Genomic DNA, 17,712 nt, shown 5'->3' with positions numbered 1-17,712 from the left:
CTCGGCCCTGTGAAGGTTCTGTGCCCCAGTGTAGGAGAATGCCAGGGCCAATATGTGGGAGAGGGTGGAGTGGCAGGCATGGGGAGCGGGGAGGCAACAGGGGTTTGTTTTTGTTGTTTTTGTTTGTTTTTTGGAGGGGAAACTGGGAAAGGAAAAATTTACATGTAAATAAAGAAAATAATAAAAAAATTCATTCACTTTATATTTTCTCTTCTTATTCTTGAGACATACAAATTTGAGTTTTGGATTATTAGGTAATTATGGAAAAGAAATTTAAATCTGATGTGGTCTTTGTAGAATATACAAGAAACTTTTTAAAAATTTACTGAGAGAAAAATTATGAAGTTTTATGTGTAATTTACTAATAAGGTTTTAGTCTCTTTAATTAGCACCTCACTAAAAATCAGAGACTAGACAAGGCTACTCACTCTCTCTTAGACCTTTCTCTAGTTCCACCTTGGTACCTCAAGTCACTGCAAGACTGGTACATGCTCTACCACTGAGGTCATACAAGGAAGCCCCGTTAGGACAGGATCCACAGGCAGGCTACAGAGTCAGGGTAAGCCCCAACTCCAGTTGTTGGAGGATCCACACGAAGACCAAACTTCACATTTGTTACATAGATGTGGGGTTTAGGTACAGTCGTTTTATGATCTTTGGTTAGTGGTTTAGTCTCTGGAAGCCAGCCCCCCAAGATTCCCAGTTACTTAACTCTGTTGACTCTGTAGTCCCCTCCTACTTCTCCAATCCTTCCCACAACTCTACCACAAGACTTCTCAAGTTCAGTCTAATGTTTATCTGTGGGTTTCTGCATGTGTTTCAGTCACATTGTCTGCTATTGTCTGCTAGGTGAAAGACCTCAGAAGACAATAGTGCTAGGTGCCTGTCTGTGAATCAAGGCTGAAAGATACAATCAGGGCCTGAGGTTCCAAGGTAGCTAAAAGAAGAAGGCAGGCCTGCAATGTGTCCCTATTGATCCTCTGAGGACAGTTCAGCACAATCCCTCCCAAATTGGCAGGGGTTCCTACTGCATCATTAATGTCCACCTCACAGAGGGCACCTGTGTATCCAGGCCAGCAATGATAAATATAGCTGTTGACAGTGTCTTTAAAGTTGTACCATTGTGACAAGCCTTTTGTCAATGAAGAGACATCAAAATCTCACAGTGTGTCCCTGTGAATTTACTTACCTGTACAGTCACAGTAGGAGTTGTTTCTTCCATCCACACATAGACATCCATGGAGTCATAGCTGACTGGTACATTCATCAAAGTTGAGTTCACAGTAGTCTCCAAGGAATCCAGGTACATAGTCAGAGAAGTAAGCCCCAAAAGCATCCTCACACATGGCACCACGTAGAATCCACTGGGATCCACACATTCATCAATTTCCAACTCACAGATCACACCAGAATACTCTTTAGGACAGACACATGTGTATCTTCCTATCTCACTGAGGCATATAGCCACATTCATGCAGGAATCAGAAACATAATCATTTACTTCCAAGTCATAATGCCTGCCTTGGTATCCAGGCACACAGAAGCAGAAGTGGCCTTTGATTCCATCCTCACACATAGCCTCCTTATGGCAAGGGCTAGAAACACACTCGTTGTGATCTGTCTTACAGAACATTCCAGCATATCCAGCAGGGCAGATACAGGCAGGGTACTCAGGGTTTTTATGGCAGATAACTTCATGTTAGCAAGTATTCCCTCCACAGGAATTAATGGCAGTCTCACAGGTCAGCCCACTGTACCCATGAGGACATTGACACAGGAAACCCCTTTCTCCAGGGTATACACACAAGTGGCAATTCCTTGACAGGGACTGGAGGAGCAAAGGCCTTTTAGATTTTCATGATTTTTTTTGTCCAAATTATTGGCTATGGCTAAAAAAACAGTTATTGTCTTCCGGAAAATTCTTGTGCATACAATAGTTTGAGCAGGAATTTAAGAGACACCTTGCAGTATTGTTTTTATTGCAAAAATATTTTGGCAACCTCAAGTCACTGCAGGACCAGGCACATCCTCTCACACTGAGGACAGTGAAGATAGTCCCCAGTAAGAGGAACAGAATCCCTAGTCAGAAAACAGAGTAAGGGTAAATCTACACTCAAGCTGTTGGGGGGCCTGAATGAAGAATAAGCCATATATTTGTTATACATGTATGGGGGCCTAGTTCCAGCCCTTGTTTGCTCTTTGGTTCTTGGTTCCATCTCTGGAAGCTCCCAAGGGTTCAAGTTAGTTGACTCTGTTCGTCTTCCTGTGGTGTCCCTATACCCTCCAGGTCCCTCAATCCTTCCTGCACCTTTTCCTCAAGAGCTCCCCAGCTCCTTCTAATGTTTGGCTGTGGGTCTATGAATTTGTTTTGGTCAGCTGTGGGATGGAGCCTCTCAAAGGACAGTTATGCTAGGCTCCTGTCTGCAAGCATAACAGAGTATCATTAATAGTAGGGTCAGGAATTGATACTTGCTCATGGGATAGCTCTCAAGTTGGGCCAGTTACTGGCTGGTCATTCCCTCAGTTTCTTAAGCCCCTGTACTTTTGATAGGCAGGACAAATTTTGAGTCAAAGGTTTTGTGGGTGGGTTGATGTATTATTCAGGGTTCTCTAAGTCACAGATCTTATGGAGTGTCTTTATAAGTTAAGGGACTGTATTGTAATGATTTACAGTCTGTAGTCCAACTAACCCATCAATGGACAGTTGTGAATGTAAAGTCTAAGAATCTAGTAGTTGCTGAGTCCCACAAGGTTAGTTGTTTAAGCTGGTCTTCTATAGAAGTACGTTCTAACAGATGTGCTGGGAAGTAAATGCAGGCAACTGAAGAAGAGTGAATCTTGCTTTTTCCAATGTCCTTCAGTAGGCTTCCAGCAGAGGGTGTGGCCCAGACTGAAAGTGTATATCACTATGCCTGGATTTGGAACTTGCTTTGTCCCAGGCTGAACTTGAATGCAGAGATCTACTTTGCTTCAGTCTCCTGGGATTAAAGGTGGGTACTACCTTGCCTGGGCCTAACCTTTTTGTGGACACTATGCCTCAAGATCTCATGTCAAGATTCAGGTCAGAAGCCTGTGTCTTGATATCCTCATACCTGTACTTTGAGGCCTGTCTAGATACAGGAAGTATATGCTTCATATGCCCCACTGCTAGGAGTCTTAGATAGAGTCACCCTTGTAGATTTCCAGAAACTGTTCCCTCATGCCAGGTACTCCCCCTGTCACCCCTTCCCCACAGATCTCCATTCACTCTTCTGGCCATCTCTCCTTGGCTCTACCTGCATCTGATCCCCTCCCCATATCCTCTCCCATCCAGTTCCTTCTCTCCATCCACTTCTAAACACAATATTTTATTTCACCTTCTGAGTGAGATTCAAGCATATTCCCTTGATCCCTCCTTGGTATTTAGCTTCTTTGGGTCTGTGGATTGCATTGTGGGTATTCTGTATGGCTATGTATCCTGTATGGCTTATATCCACTTTTAAGTGATTACGTAACACACATGTCCTTTTGGGTCTGGGTTACCTCGCTCAAGATGATATATGCTAGTTCCAACAATTTGCCTACAAATTTTCATGGTGTCCTTGTTTTTAATAACTGAGTAGTATTCCATTGTGTAAATGAACATTTTTTAATCCATTCTTCCATTGATGGGTATCTAGGTTTGTTTCCAGTTTCTGGCTATTACAAATAAAGCTTCTATGAGCATAGTGGAACAAGTGTCCTTGTGGGATATTAGGTCATCTTTTGGGTATGTGCCCATGAATGGTATAGCTGGATGTTGAGGTAGAAGTATTCCCAATTTTCTGAGAAACTGCCAAATTGATTTCCAAAGTGTTTCTACAAGTTTCCACTCCCACCAGCAATGGAGGTAGTGTTCTCCTCATTCCACATTCTCGCCAGCATCAGCTATCACTTGAGTTTCTGATCTTAGCCATTCTGATTGGTGTGAGATAGAATCTCGGGGTTGTTTTGATTTGCATTTCCCCCTGACTAAGGATGTTGTACATTTCTTTAAGTGCTTCCCAGCTATTAGAGATTCCTCTGTTGAGAATTCTCTACTTAGCTATGTACCCACCCCCCTTTTTAAATAGAGTTCTTTGGTTTGCTGGTGTCTAACTTCTTGAGTTCTTTACATATTTTGAATAATAGACTTCTGTTTTATATAGGATTGGTAAAGATCCTTTCCCATTCTGTAGGCTGTCATTTTTTTCTCTAATGACAGTGTCCTTTGCCTTACAGAAGATTTGCAGTTTCATGGGGACCTATTTTCAATTGTTGATCTTAGAGCCTGAGAGATACTATTATTCTGTAATTGTCAGGAAATTGTCTCCTGTATCAATGAGTTCAAGGCTCTTACCCACTCACTACTCTATTAGATTTCATGTATCTGGTTTTACATTGAAGTATTTGATCTACTTGGACATTTTGTACAGGATGATCAATATGGATCTATTTGCATTCTTCTACATGCAGACATCCAGTCTGGTCAGCACCATTTGTTGAAGATGCTTTCTTCTATCCATTTTATGGTTTTGGCTTCTTCATCAAAAATCAAGTGTCCATAGGTGTATAGTTTATTTCAGGGTCTTTGATTCGATTCCATTGGTCAACCTTTCTGTTTCTATACCAAAACATGGCAGTTTTCATTACTATTGCTGTGGAGTACAAGTTGAGATAAGGAATGGCTCCCTCAGAGGTTCTTTATTATACAGGATTATTGTAGCTATCCTGGGTTTTTTACTTCTCTAAATGTCTGTAAATAATTGTTTTGGAATCTTGGTGGGAATTACATTTAATCTATAGATTGCTTTTGATAAGATTGTCATTTTTACTGTTAATCCTACCAATCCATTAGCATGGAAGATCATTCTATGAACATTTTCTTTAAAATCTTTCTTAAGAGACTTAAAGTTCTTGTCTTACAGATCTGTCTCTTGCTTGGTTAGATTTACACCAAGGTATTTTCTATTATTTGTAGCTATTGTGAAGGGTGATGTTTCCCTGATTTCTTCCTCAACTAGTTTATCCTTTGTGTAATGAAGGGATAATGATTTTTTTTTTAATTTAATTTTGTATCCTCAGCCACTTAGCTGAGGTGTTTATAAGCTATAAGAGTTTTCTGGCAGAAAGTTTGGATCACTTATGTTTATTATCATATAACTTGCAAATAGTGATACTTTGACTTCCAATTTTTATTCCTTTGATAATTTTTCTTTCTCTTATTGCTCTGGCTAGAACTTCAAGTATTATATGGAAGGCATGTGGAGAGTGTCCAACCTTGTCTTGTCCTTGATTTTAGTAGAATTGCTTTAAGTTTCTCTCCATTCCCTTCAATGTTGACTGTTGGCTTGCTATATATTGTCTTTATTGTGTTTAGTTATATGCCTTGTATCCATGATCATTTCAAGTCTTTTAATATGAAGATGTATTCGGATTTTTTTCAAAAGGTTTTTCAGCATCTAATGAAATGATCATGTGAGTTTTTTTTTTCTTTCAGTTTGTTTATATGGTGGATTATGTTGAGGGGTTTTTATATATTGAACCATCCCTGCATCCCTGGAATGATCAAGGTAGATGATAATTTTGGTGTGTTCCTTGATTTGATTTTTGAGTATTTTATTGAGAACTTTCCATCAATGTTTATAAGGATAATTGGTCTGAAAGGCTCTTTCTTTGTTTGGTCTTTGTATGATTTAGATATCAGGGTGATTGTGGCCTCATAGAATGAGTTTGACAATGTTCCTTTCTGGTTTTGGAACAGTTTAAGGAGTATTGGTATTAGTTCTTCTTTGAAAGTCTAGTAGAATCCTTTCTAAAACCATCTGGCCCTGGGCTTTCGTTTGATTGAAAGGTTTTTAATGACTGCTTCTATTTCCTTGGAGATTATAAAACTGTAAAAATCATTCACCTGATCTTGACTTAACTTTGGTAAGTGGACTTTACCCAGAAAAATCATCCATTTCATTTCGATTTTCAAACATTGTAGATTACAGGCTTTTGAAATAAGATCTTTTGGTAATTAAATATGCTTGGTCTGGAGAATGGCACTATTGGGAGGTGTGGCCTTGTTGGAGTAGGGGTGGCATTGTTGGAGGAAGTGTATCACTGTAGGGATGGGCTTAAAGGGCTTTCCCCTAGCTTCTCTAAGATGCCAGTCTTCTCCTATCCGCCGTTGGATCAAGATGTAGAACTCTTGGCTTTTTTGCTACCACCTTGTCTGCCTGGATACTGTCATGAGAATGGACTGAACCTCTGAAGCTGTAAGCCAGCCCCAACTAAATGGTGTCTCTTATAAGTATTAGTTTGATAATGGTATCTCTTCTCAACAATGGAAATCCTTATTAAGACAGAAGTTGGTACCAGGGACTGGGGTACTGTTGCAATAGGCCTGACCATGCTTTTGTTGAAAGGAATGTGAATTTTGGGACTCTGGATTTGGGAAGCAGTGGAATGCCTTAATGGGGGCTTATTGGACCATTCTAGTAGTAATATGGAAGACATTGATGCTGAAGGTGATTTTACCTGTGGAGACCTGACCCAAGATGATTCAGTGGAGAAAAAATTCAGTATGTGGCCCAGAGACTATTCTTTTGATGTTTTGGTAAAGAATATGGCTCCTTTTTTACCTTGTCTGAAGAGTCTGCCTGAGGCTAAAGAGAAGATATTCAGATTAATTGCATTGACAAAGGAAATTTCAAAGAAGCCCAGCATAGAGTATAACCTGTAGTTTACTCTCATGAACATTTTAATCAAGCATAGGACAGTGGTGGCACACGCCTTTAATCCCAGCACTTGGGAGGCAGAGGCAAGCAGATTTCTGAGTTTGAGGACAGCCTAGTCTACAGAGTGAGTTCCAGGACAGCCAGGGCTATACAGAGAAACCCTGTCTCAAAAAAAAAAATTGTTGGGAACCATGAGAGCCCTGAGATAAACATCCTGCCCCAGCTAATTGAGAACTCTGAGATTAACATCCTGCCTGACAATCACAAGGATGAGAACCCTGAGATTAATATCCTGCCTGACAATCACAAGGATCCAGCTTGGCCCTGAGAAAAGAACATTCACGGAAATCCACCCCCTCCCCACCTGTCACCCCGGAGCTCAACCCCAGAAGATTTTGTAACCTTCCATCTCCCTCCTTCCTCTTCCCCTCCCCTCCAAGACTTTTGCTTTAAATATGCTCTGCTCCACTAAGTAAACGACTCTTGACAAGCAATGCTTCCTTGAGTCCTGTCTTCTCTCTCGCCCGTTCTTATTCCAGGTTGTGGTCCTCCTCGCTCCCCTGAATAACTTCACCTGCAGGCCAGGTCAAAAAATCAAGCATAGCAATCTTAGAAAGGATAAATACAAAACATGTGGTTCAAGTATTAAAGGGGCACCAGGAAATAGAAAGGAGCAAATCCTATGTTCAAGGAGATAAACTGATTGATGGAATGGTGGCCTGAAAGTAACATCTTACCTAGCTAAGCTTATTGTTTATGTGTTTGGAGTTGAACAAGGGATATGTTATGTTAACATAACAAGTTATGTTATGTTAGGTATTATTATGAACTGGTTAGTCATTTAATCTGGAATGAACTACAATCCAGATATGATAGACCCACCTTTGATTCAGATCTTGAGGCTGGAAGACCCAGATTTTTGTTTGATCCAAATCTTGAGGTATAATGGCTGTAAAAAGCTTAGGCCCAGGCATGGTGATACTATTCTTTCATCCTAGGAGACAGAAATCTGTGAGTTTGAGGCCATTCTAGTACAGAGCAAGTTCCAAGTAGAGAGAAGCTTAGGTCCAGATATGTTTCGTACATACCTTTAATCCCAGAACTCAGAAAAAAAAAGAGGTATGCAGATCCCTGAGTTTAAGATCAATCTACAGAGCAACTTCCAGGGCAGCCAAGCTTAAGCAATGAAGATATTGAAAAACAGAAAGCTGGTGATGATACAATAGAAGAAAGAGGGCTATGTTCTAACCCCAACAAGTAGCAGAACTCAGCAGCTTTTACCATGTGACTCTAGCTTTAGAGTCACAAATAGAAGAGGTTATTGGGACAATTGGTCCTGGTTAGCTGGAGCTAAGAGATTAGAGGTAATTAAGAAGAGACCAGCATTATTGAGGTAAAATCTTCTGGGAATTGTTTTCTGAGAGCACAAAGAGGCTGTGTTCCAAAGATAGCCAAGGTTGTACCTCATGTTATAGCTGGACTTGGTAATATGTAAGAATCACCTAGGTGGTACTGTTTTGGAAGGTATGAAGGGGTCATAGAGAGCCCTTGGTACTGTGAGAAGTCATAAAAGGCCATTGGTGAAAGTGCACCCTCGATTTTAGTTGACGGTCCAGGATTGAAGGCATCATGCAAAATTGTTGGGGCTTGTCAACATGAAGAGAGTCTATAAGAGGCTATTACTGAAGCACAGTTGCAATGGAAGACTCCAGAATATTAGAAATGCCAGTACCATGGAATGACCACCAAGAACATTAATAGCAGTGGAGTGGAGTCAGCATGAACCTAGAGTGCTACAGAGGATAGACCCAAGAACTTTGGAGGAGCTCAGAAGTTCATATGTGGGACCCAGACATTTGAATAAGAGACTGCAAAGATAAAGTTGCCTTAGAGAACCCAAGATTCTAGAGATGCCAAAGCTATGGGATACCTGCTAACATGGAGTAGAGCCATCTCACAAGAAAAATATATGTTACAATCAACAAAAATGAAAGGAGTTGGAGATCTGAAGATTGCTTTTACTTCAGACATGGAGATGTAGAGTTTGAAGTTGTCCAGTTGTTTTTATATCATGCTTTGTTCCAGTATTTCCTCACAACAACACTTTAGAATCATTATGTATATCCTGTGATGTTGGAGATATGTGATCTGCTTTCATATTTGGATTTTGTAGGGGATTACAGATAAGTGATTTTCTGACTCTCAAAAGAGACTGAACTTTAGACTTTTAACATTGTTGAGACTGTTATAGCTTATGGGTCTTTTCAAGTTAGACTAAATATATTTTGCATTATGTTATGGTTAGGTATGGCCCCCATGATTAATGTGTTTGAAAAAGACTATAGGGGTCAGGGAGTGGAATATGATGGTTTAAATATGCTTATTTCAAAGAGTACACATGGTGGGACTCATGGCTCCTGCTGCCTATGTAGCAGAGGATGGCCTAATTGGTCATCAGTGGGAGGAGAGGCTCTTGGTCCTGTGAAGGTTCTATGCCCCAGTGTAGGGGAATGCCAGGGCCAGGAAGTGGGAAATAGTGGGTTTGTGAGCAGGGATTGGGGGGAAGGAACAGGATTTTTTTTTTCAGAGGGAAAACTGGAAAAGGGGATATCATTCCAAATATAAATAAAATATATAATAAAAAATATATTAAAAATAAATAAATAAATATGCTTGGTTCATGGAATGACACTATTAGGAGGTGTGGCCTTGTTGGAGGAAGTGTCACTGAGGGAGTGTTATTAGAGAGCTTCCTCCTAGCTACATGAGAATGTCAGTCTTCTCTGCCTTTGGATCAAGATATAGAACTCTTGGCTCCTTCTCCAACACCTTGTCTACCTGGACACTGCCATGTTTCCTGCCATGCTGATAATGAACTGAACCTCTGAACCTGTAAGCCAGCCCCAATTCAATGTTGTCCCTTACTAGAGTAGGTTTGGGGATAATATCTCTTCTAAGCAATGGAAACCTTAACTAAGACAGGCCTAAGTCTTTGAATTTTCTCAGTATCTGTTGTTATGTCCCCCTTTTCATTACTGCTTTTGTTAAGTTAGATATTGTTTCTCTATCTTTTAGTGAATTTGGCTAACGGTTTGCCTATCTTATTGATTTTCTCAAAGAATCAGTTCTTCATTTCTTTGATTTTTTTTCAACTGTTCATGTTTCTAATGTATTGATTTCAACCATGAACTTGATTAATTCCTATAGTTTACTCCTCTTTGGTGTGTTCACTTCTTTTTGTTCTTGAACTTTTGGGTATGCTGTTAAATTGCTAGTATAAGATCTCTCTAGCTTCTTTATTAAGGTGCTTATTGCTATCAACTTTGTTCTTAGCACATCTTTCATTTTGTCCCATAAGTTTGGATATGCTGTGCCTTCATTTTCATTGAATTCTAGAAAGTCTTTCATTTGTTTTCTTATTTCTTCCTTGGCCCAGTAGTCATTGAGTACAGATTTGTTTAGTTTCTGTCACTTTGTAGGATTTCTGTTGTTCCTTTTTTGTTGTTGAAATTGAGCATGGTGGTCTGACAAAATACAAGGAGTTCTTTCAGTTTTCTTGTATATTTGGAAGCTTGCTTCATGACCAACTATATGATCAATTTTGGAAAAGGTTCTGTGAGGTGCTGAGAGGAAGTTGTATTCTTTTGTTTGAGAGTGAAATGTTCTGTAGATATATGTTAGGTCTGATTGATTTATAACATTAGTTAACTTCATTATTTCTCTGTTTAGTTTTTGTCTCAGTTGCCTGTCTATTGGAGAGAGTGGGGAGCTGAAGTCTACTAATGTGTGGGTTTTGATGTGTGCTTTCAGCTTTAGTAATGTTTCTTTTATGAAGGTAACTGCCCTTGAATTTGGGTTTAGGTATTCAGATTTGGTACATCCTCTTGGTGCTTTTTTCCTTTGATGAGAATGAAGTATCCTTTTTCTTCTCTTTTGATTACTTTTGGTTAAAATTCTATTTTATTAGATATTAGAATGGCTACTTCAGCTTGTTTCTTGAGTCTGTTTTCTTGTTGAGGTGTGTTTCTTGTATACAGTAGAATGATGGATTCTTTTTACACATCCATTCTGTTAGCTTCTGTCTTTTTATTGGGGAATTGAGTCTACTGATGTTGAGAGATATTAATGACCAATGATTGTTAATTCCTGTTATTTTGATATTCCTTTTGGTTCTCTTTCTCGCTCTTACTCTCCCTTGGGCTCTTGTGGCACCATATAGCCATTGCTCCTGTTGGTTGTATTCTTGTGATGTCCTTTACCATCCGTTTTCCCATGGTGTTGGTTGAATGATCCTAATTCCAGCAGTACTCCTCAAGAAGGCATGAAAAGAAAGAAGTAGGCCAGACAATGGTCGGGGGCAGTGCACAACTTACCTGTGCTGGCTGTGCTCCAGGAGAATCTGGCTGACAAGGGATTGGTGGGAAAGGGTTCAAAGCTGGCTGTTCCCCTGAGGTCCCACAGGTTCCTGGGATCTCTCCATTGGGATGCCAGGACAAGCCCAAAGCCAGATAATGGAGGTCAGGAGATCATTCTTACAACTGTATTTAATTGTTTTTAAATACTCATGATTTTTAATCATAAACTATAAAGATCAGCTTGTCATTTTTCAAACATTAGAGTAGATAAAACATGTTTAAATTAACTCATTGCTTACACGTGTATAAATATATAAAAACTGTATCACACTAGCAAGTTATATAGTTTATAAATTAATTTCACTGTCTTGATTGCATTCATTATTTCAGCTCCAAGGAATAGTTCCATGTTGGTTTTATGTTGTCTAAAGATTCACTAGTGCTTGCTATGAAGTTGTAAAAGGTAGGGCTTGTGGATATAAAATTAACTCAAACATATCAGTAGCCTTCCTTTATACTTAGGAAAAAAATAAGGAAACAACACCCTTCACAAGGGTCTCAAATAATTTAAAATATCTCAGACTAATTCTATTCAAAAATAATGAGAGATCTGTATGACAAGAATTTCAAGTTTCTCAAGAAGACCTCAGAAAATGGAGCAATCTCTCATGCTCATTGTTTGGTAGGATTAACACAGTAAAAATGGTCATCCTACCAAAAGCAATCTACAGGTTTGACTTAATTCCCATCAGGATTCCAACACAGTTCTTCATAGACATGGAAAGAGCAACTCTCAATTTCATTTGGAAAACCAAAAAACCCAGGACAGTGACAACAATTCTTAATAGTAAGATATCTTCTAAGGGAATCACCATTTCTGACTTCAAGCTGTACTACAGAGCAAGTATTGCACAGTATTGGTACAGAGTCAGACAGGTTGATCAATAGAATAGAATTGAAGAACTAGAAATAAACCCACACACTTATGGACACTTGATCATTGACAAAGAAGCCAAAAAAATATACAATGGAAAAAAAAATCATGTTCAATAAATGATGCTGGTCTAATTGGCAGTTGGTATGTAGAACAATGAAAATAGAACCATATAGAACTTGGAATTGCACAAAGCTCAATTCCAAGTGAATCAAAGACCTCAACATAAAACAAGATATACTGAATCTAATAGAAGAGAAAGTGGAAAAGAGCCTTGAACTCATTGGTACAGGGTTGGGTTGGGAGGATTTCCTAAAGACAATTCCAATGGCTCAAGCTGTAAGATCAAGAATTGATAAATGGGACCTCACGAAACTGAAAAGCTTCTGTAAGGCAAAGGACAGTGTCAATAGAACAAATGAGCAATCTACAGATTGGAGAAAAATCTTTACTAACTCCACATCAGATAGAGCGCTAATATCCAAAATATATAAAGAACTCAAGAAACTCCTGGGCATCTACCCAGAAGATGCCCCAACATGCAACAGAGGCTCATGCTCCACTATGTTCATAGCAGCCTTATTTGTGATAGCCATAAGCTGGAAATAATCAGATGTCCCACAACAAAAGAATGGATACAGAAAATGTAGTTCATTTACACAATGGAATACTAGTTAGCTATTAAGAATGAGGGCATTGCCAGGGCAGGGAACTGGGAGTGGGTGGGTTGGTGAGCAGGGGGAGGGGGGATAGGATAGGGGGTTTTCAGAGAGGAAACAAGAAAAGGGGATAACATTTGAAATGTAAATAAATAAAATACCTAATAAAAATATTTGGAAAGAAAGAAAGAAAGAGAGGAAGGAAAAAAAAGAGAGGAAGGAAGGGAGGGAGGGAGGGACATAGAGAAAGGGAGAGAAAGAAAGAGAGAGAGAGAGAGAGAGAGAGAGAGAGAGAGAGAGCATCATGAAAAAAAGACTCATGGAATCTGTGGATAATTTATTACAGTTTAAAAGAAAAAGCCCAGTGCGGGCAAGCTGTAAATCTGGCAACTACTCAGATGAAGAGAAAGAAGGTAAGTTGGCATGGTGGTCAGCATAGTAGCAGGCAGCTAAGGAGGGGAGCTTTAAAAGAAGAGCAAGGGAGTCGTAAATGTTATGGAATATAAAAACATACTTGAGCTCTGGGCATTATTCAAGAGAAGATAAAGAAGAAATATGAATAGTTATATCTTTCTAAGGCAGGACCCAAAAAGGTAGGCAGACCCAACAGATGCTCATGGTAGCTTGTTCAGACTACACTAGGGATAGAAATTTGAGGGGAAGAAAAATATATTTTCTTAGGGGAATACACCTTCCTACACATGACCCTAACCTGCCCCACTAGATAATACTAAGTGAGGAGAAAAGAATATGCTACCAACTGATGGCTTAGTTACTTTCCTATCACCATGACAAAGATAATATATAAAATAAAGAATTTAACTTGGGGCTCACACTTCCAGAGAGTTAGAATCCATGAGTATCATGATAGAGGCAATGGCATCAGGCAAGTGATGGAGAAATAAATAGTTGATTTGCATAAATACAGAAAGATTTCAGCAAATGAAAAGCTTAAGACTCCTCACCCTAAGGTGGCCTAAACTACTTGGGCCCTAAACTACATTTTTAACCAGATCTTCAGGGAGTTTCTTACAGTTGAAAATTTGAGAAGCCCTGCACTGAAAGATGCCAAATAAAAAAAGTTGAAATTAGTTTTAAAGTAACACAAGTCATCTCTTAACACTGGCACAGAAATTTGAGGTCTGACATATGGCATAATCCACACAATCTTTTTTCTTTATTAATTATTACATACTAATTCAATAAAGTAAGTAGATTTCTTATGACATTCCCATCCATGTATATCATACAGATCAACCATATTCACTACTTTAATTAATCATTATTGCTTCAAGCTTTTATAATTCCTTTCTGGACTTTCTAATGTGGATCAAACGTATTCTTTCCAAAATATAACATGAAGTTCTCTGTGCTCCTTCCCTAGCTCTAGCTCTGCCTGCATGCTTCAGGTGACCTGTGCTAGTTTGAAGTTCACAGTGTTGTTTTAAATAGTTACTTTCCCATAATGGTCTTCAATTTCTTCCTTTCCTTGAGGGAGTGGGCAAAGGTTGAAAGTTCAGCACTTGTCTGCACACACAATTTGAACTATATACTCCACAAGTCTATTGGTTTTAAGGAGAAATATTTCCCAAGCATTATAGATAAAATTGAATATTCTTGGTTATTTACCAAGAATTCAAAGCTTGATGAGAGGAATGAATACCTATTAATCTATAGTCATTTATAAGCCCCAAAGATTTGCAGTCCTGAATCTTTTGAAGTAATTTGTGCATATTATTTCCAAACCTGCCACAGAAAAAATATTTTCAGGTAGTTCTGAAATATATATTTTTAATATTAAGTACAAGATGCCAACTTATTCTTTCCTTTAAATCTAAGTACAGAGTCTTATTTTAAACATTCATGGAAGTAATCAATTATAGGTAAATTATCCTCTCTTCAGTTAATTACAAATGTTGCCCTTTAAGATTAAATTTGCAAATTTAACATTTTTTGTCATTAAACATATTAAATGTTCATGTTACTTCTATAAATATTCATTTTACCCAACAGTACTTGGTGTTTCATGGTGCCTATCTCAAAGTAAATAAAGGGTAGCCCCAAAGCTCACCTCTTTACCATTTGTTCCTGTTAGTTCATTGTGTATGTTGAAAAATTAAATGTATTTTCCAGTAAAAGTCAGTTGTCATAGTGTCATAAAGTACAGCCAATAAGATGGCCAATGTGGTACTTAATACTTATTAGTTTAATTGGATTTAGAATGACAACAGAACCATGCCTCTGGGTGTATTGATGAGGTGTTTCCAGAAAGTTTTAGTTGAAGAGGGGTTATTCTTGTTGAATGTAGTTAGCACTATGAATGGAGTCATGTCTCAGACTAAATAAAAAACAGAAAGCCTATATCACAGCAACATTTATTTCTCTCTGCTGCCTGACTACAGATGTTATAGTCATATCAAGCCACCTCACACCTATGGCACTATGTTTTCTCCATCATTACAGATTACATTCCTTCAAACTGAAAACCAAAATAAAAATAAACAACCAAAAATCGAAAACCTTCCATTAAGTTGCTTTTTGTCTAGTATTTTGGTCAGAACTATGAAAAAAGTAACCATTAGACATGGTATTTATGCGATTATACCTTTTAGACAAAGTTTCCAAAAAGTCAACGAGGACAGTTATTTCAGGCTACTATCATCATTAAGAACTGTCGGAAGAGACAGCAGAATTGATGGTATTTCTACCCTGCAGGCCTGGAAGACCTTGTTCCCTGTCTTATCACGACCTAATTTTCTGTATGTTAAAATGCACTAATCCCCAGTCCATTGGGTGTTGAGGAGCTGATGCATGTTACTTTTGCATAGTGATAATGTACATAACCAGTATCCTCTGTGGACAGACTGCTACCATTCAAGAAAATGATTTGGGAGACAGACCTTAACTTTGATATTCTGAAAAGAAACAGTTTGTTAATAAAATGAAAGACATTTTAACACTACGAAGCTTCCAAACAATACAAATATTCATTCAATGCAAATATGAAGATAAAATTAAGTAAGTACCCATATCTCCAAGTGGACAGGAAATAAAAGTTTGTACATGCATAAACATATGCACACACACATACACACTTTCTATTGAGCATTGTGAGGCAATCTACTTAACTTTGTGCTTGGTCTTCACAGATAAATTAGTGAAATGAGAAACAAACAAAAAGCATGTGTTCTGGTTGATTATTCATAAGGTACACAGGCTAGAATTTTTAAATAGTAGTTTGATTAAAAATAACAGGGACTACGGGGGTGACTCCAGGTGAGACTCTGAGCAGTGGGGTATATGGCACCTGAAAGGGCTACCTCCTGTAGTCAGGCAGGACTCCCACTGGAAGGATAAAGACAGCAACCCACCCACAAAACTTTCAATCCCAAATTTGCCCTGCCTACAAGATATACAGGGACAAAGATGAAGCAGAGACAGAGGGAATGGCCAACCAATTACTGGCCATGGGCAAGAACCAATTTCTGACATTGCTAATGATACTCTGTTATGCTTGCAAACAGGAACCTAGAGTAACTGTCCTCTAAGAACCTCCACCCAGCAGCCAACAGAAACAGATACAGAGACCCACAGCCAAACATAAGATGGAGCTTGGAGGGTCTTGTGGCAAAGTTAGGATATGGGTCTGCATTCTTCTTTGCCACTGGAGTGCTGGAACTTGATCAAGGAAGAAAGGGAGAAAGAAAGAAAGAAAGAAAGAAAGAAAGAAAGAAAGAAAGAAAGAAAGAAAGAAAAAACTTTCTAGAGTTTAATGAAAATAAAGCCACAACATACCCAAACTTATGGGACAAAATGAAAGCAGTACTAAGAGAAAAACTCATAGCTCTGAGTGTCTCCAAAAAGAAACTGGAGAGAGCATACACTAGCAGCTTGACAGCATACCTGAAAGCTCTAGAGCAAAAAGAAGCAAATACACCCAAGAGTAATAGATGGCAGGAAATAATCAAACTTAGGGCTGAAATCAACCTAGTAGAAACAAAAGGAACTGTACAAAGAATCAAAAAAAAAAAAAAGAGCTGGTTCTTTGAGAACATTAGCAAGATAGATGAACCCTTAGCCAGATTAAACAGAGGGCACAGAGATTGTATCCAAATTAACAAAATTAGAATTGAAAAAGGAGATATAAAAACAAAAACTGAAGAAATTAAAAAAAAAATCACATCCTACTACAAAAGCCTGTACTCAACAAAACTGGAAAATTTGAATGAGAAGGACAGTTTTCTAGACAGATAACAAATACCAAAGTTGAATTAGGATCAGATAAACCATCTAAACAGTCCCATAATGCCTAAAGAAATAGAAGCAGTCATTAAATTTCCCCCAACCAAAAAAAGCCTAGTACCAGAAAGGTTTAGCCCAGAGTGCTATCAGACCTTCTAAGAAGACTTAATACCAATACTCTTCAAACTATTCCACAAATTAGAAACAGAAGGAACACTACCCAATTCATTCTATGAAGCCACAGTTACTCTGAACCAAAACTACACAAAGGCTGAACAAAGACAGAGAACTTCAGACCAATTTCCCTTTTGAATATCAATGTAAAAATACTGGATAAAATTCTCACAGACAGATTCTAAGAACACATTCAAACAATCATTTACCATGATCAAGTAGGCTTCATCCCAGGAATGCAGGGATGGTTCAATTTACAGAAATCCATCAACACAATCTACTATATAAACAAGCTAAAATAAATAAATAAATAAATAAACTACATGATCATTTCATTAGATGCTGAAAAAGCATTTGACAAAATTCAATATCTGTTCATGTTAATATTCTTGGAAAGTTCAGGAATTCAAGGCCCACATCTAAACATAGTAAAAGCAACATACAGCAAACTGCAGCCAACATCAAACTAAACAGACAAACTTGAAGGAACCTCAATAAAATCAGAGACTAGAAAAGGCTGCTCACTCTCTCCCTACCTACTCAATATAGTACTTAAAGTACCCAGAAATGAACCCACGCACCTATGGTCACTTAATCTTTGACAAAGGAGCTGAAACCACCCAGTG

At 38.5% G+C, this 17,712-nt stretch overlaps 2 pseudogenes; one reads left to right on the top strand and one right to left on the bottom strand.

The window, feature by feature from the left end:
• Positions 1–894: 894 nt before the first annotated feature.
• Positions 895–10,996, bottom strand: LOC116091629 (annotated as a pseudogene).
• Positions 10,997–12,989: 1,993 nt separating this feature from the next.
• The window catches only part of LOC116091628, a 25,307-nt pseudogene continuing 20,584 nt past the window's right edge, over positions 12,990–17,712 (top strand).

Source organism: Mastomys coucha, unplaced genomic scaffold (genome assembly GCF_008632895.1).
Source record: "Mastomys coucha isolate ucsf_1 unplaced genomic scaffold, UCSF_Mcou_1 pScaffold15, whole genome shotgun sequence".
NCBI lineage: Eukaryota > Metazoa > Chordata > Mammalia > Rodentia > Muridae > Mastomys > Mastomys coucha.
Note: the sequence above shows the minus strand (reverse complement) of the source record. Positions and strands in the feature narration are given on the sequence as shown.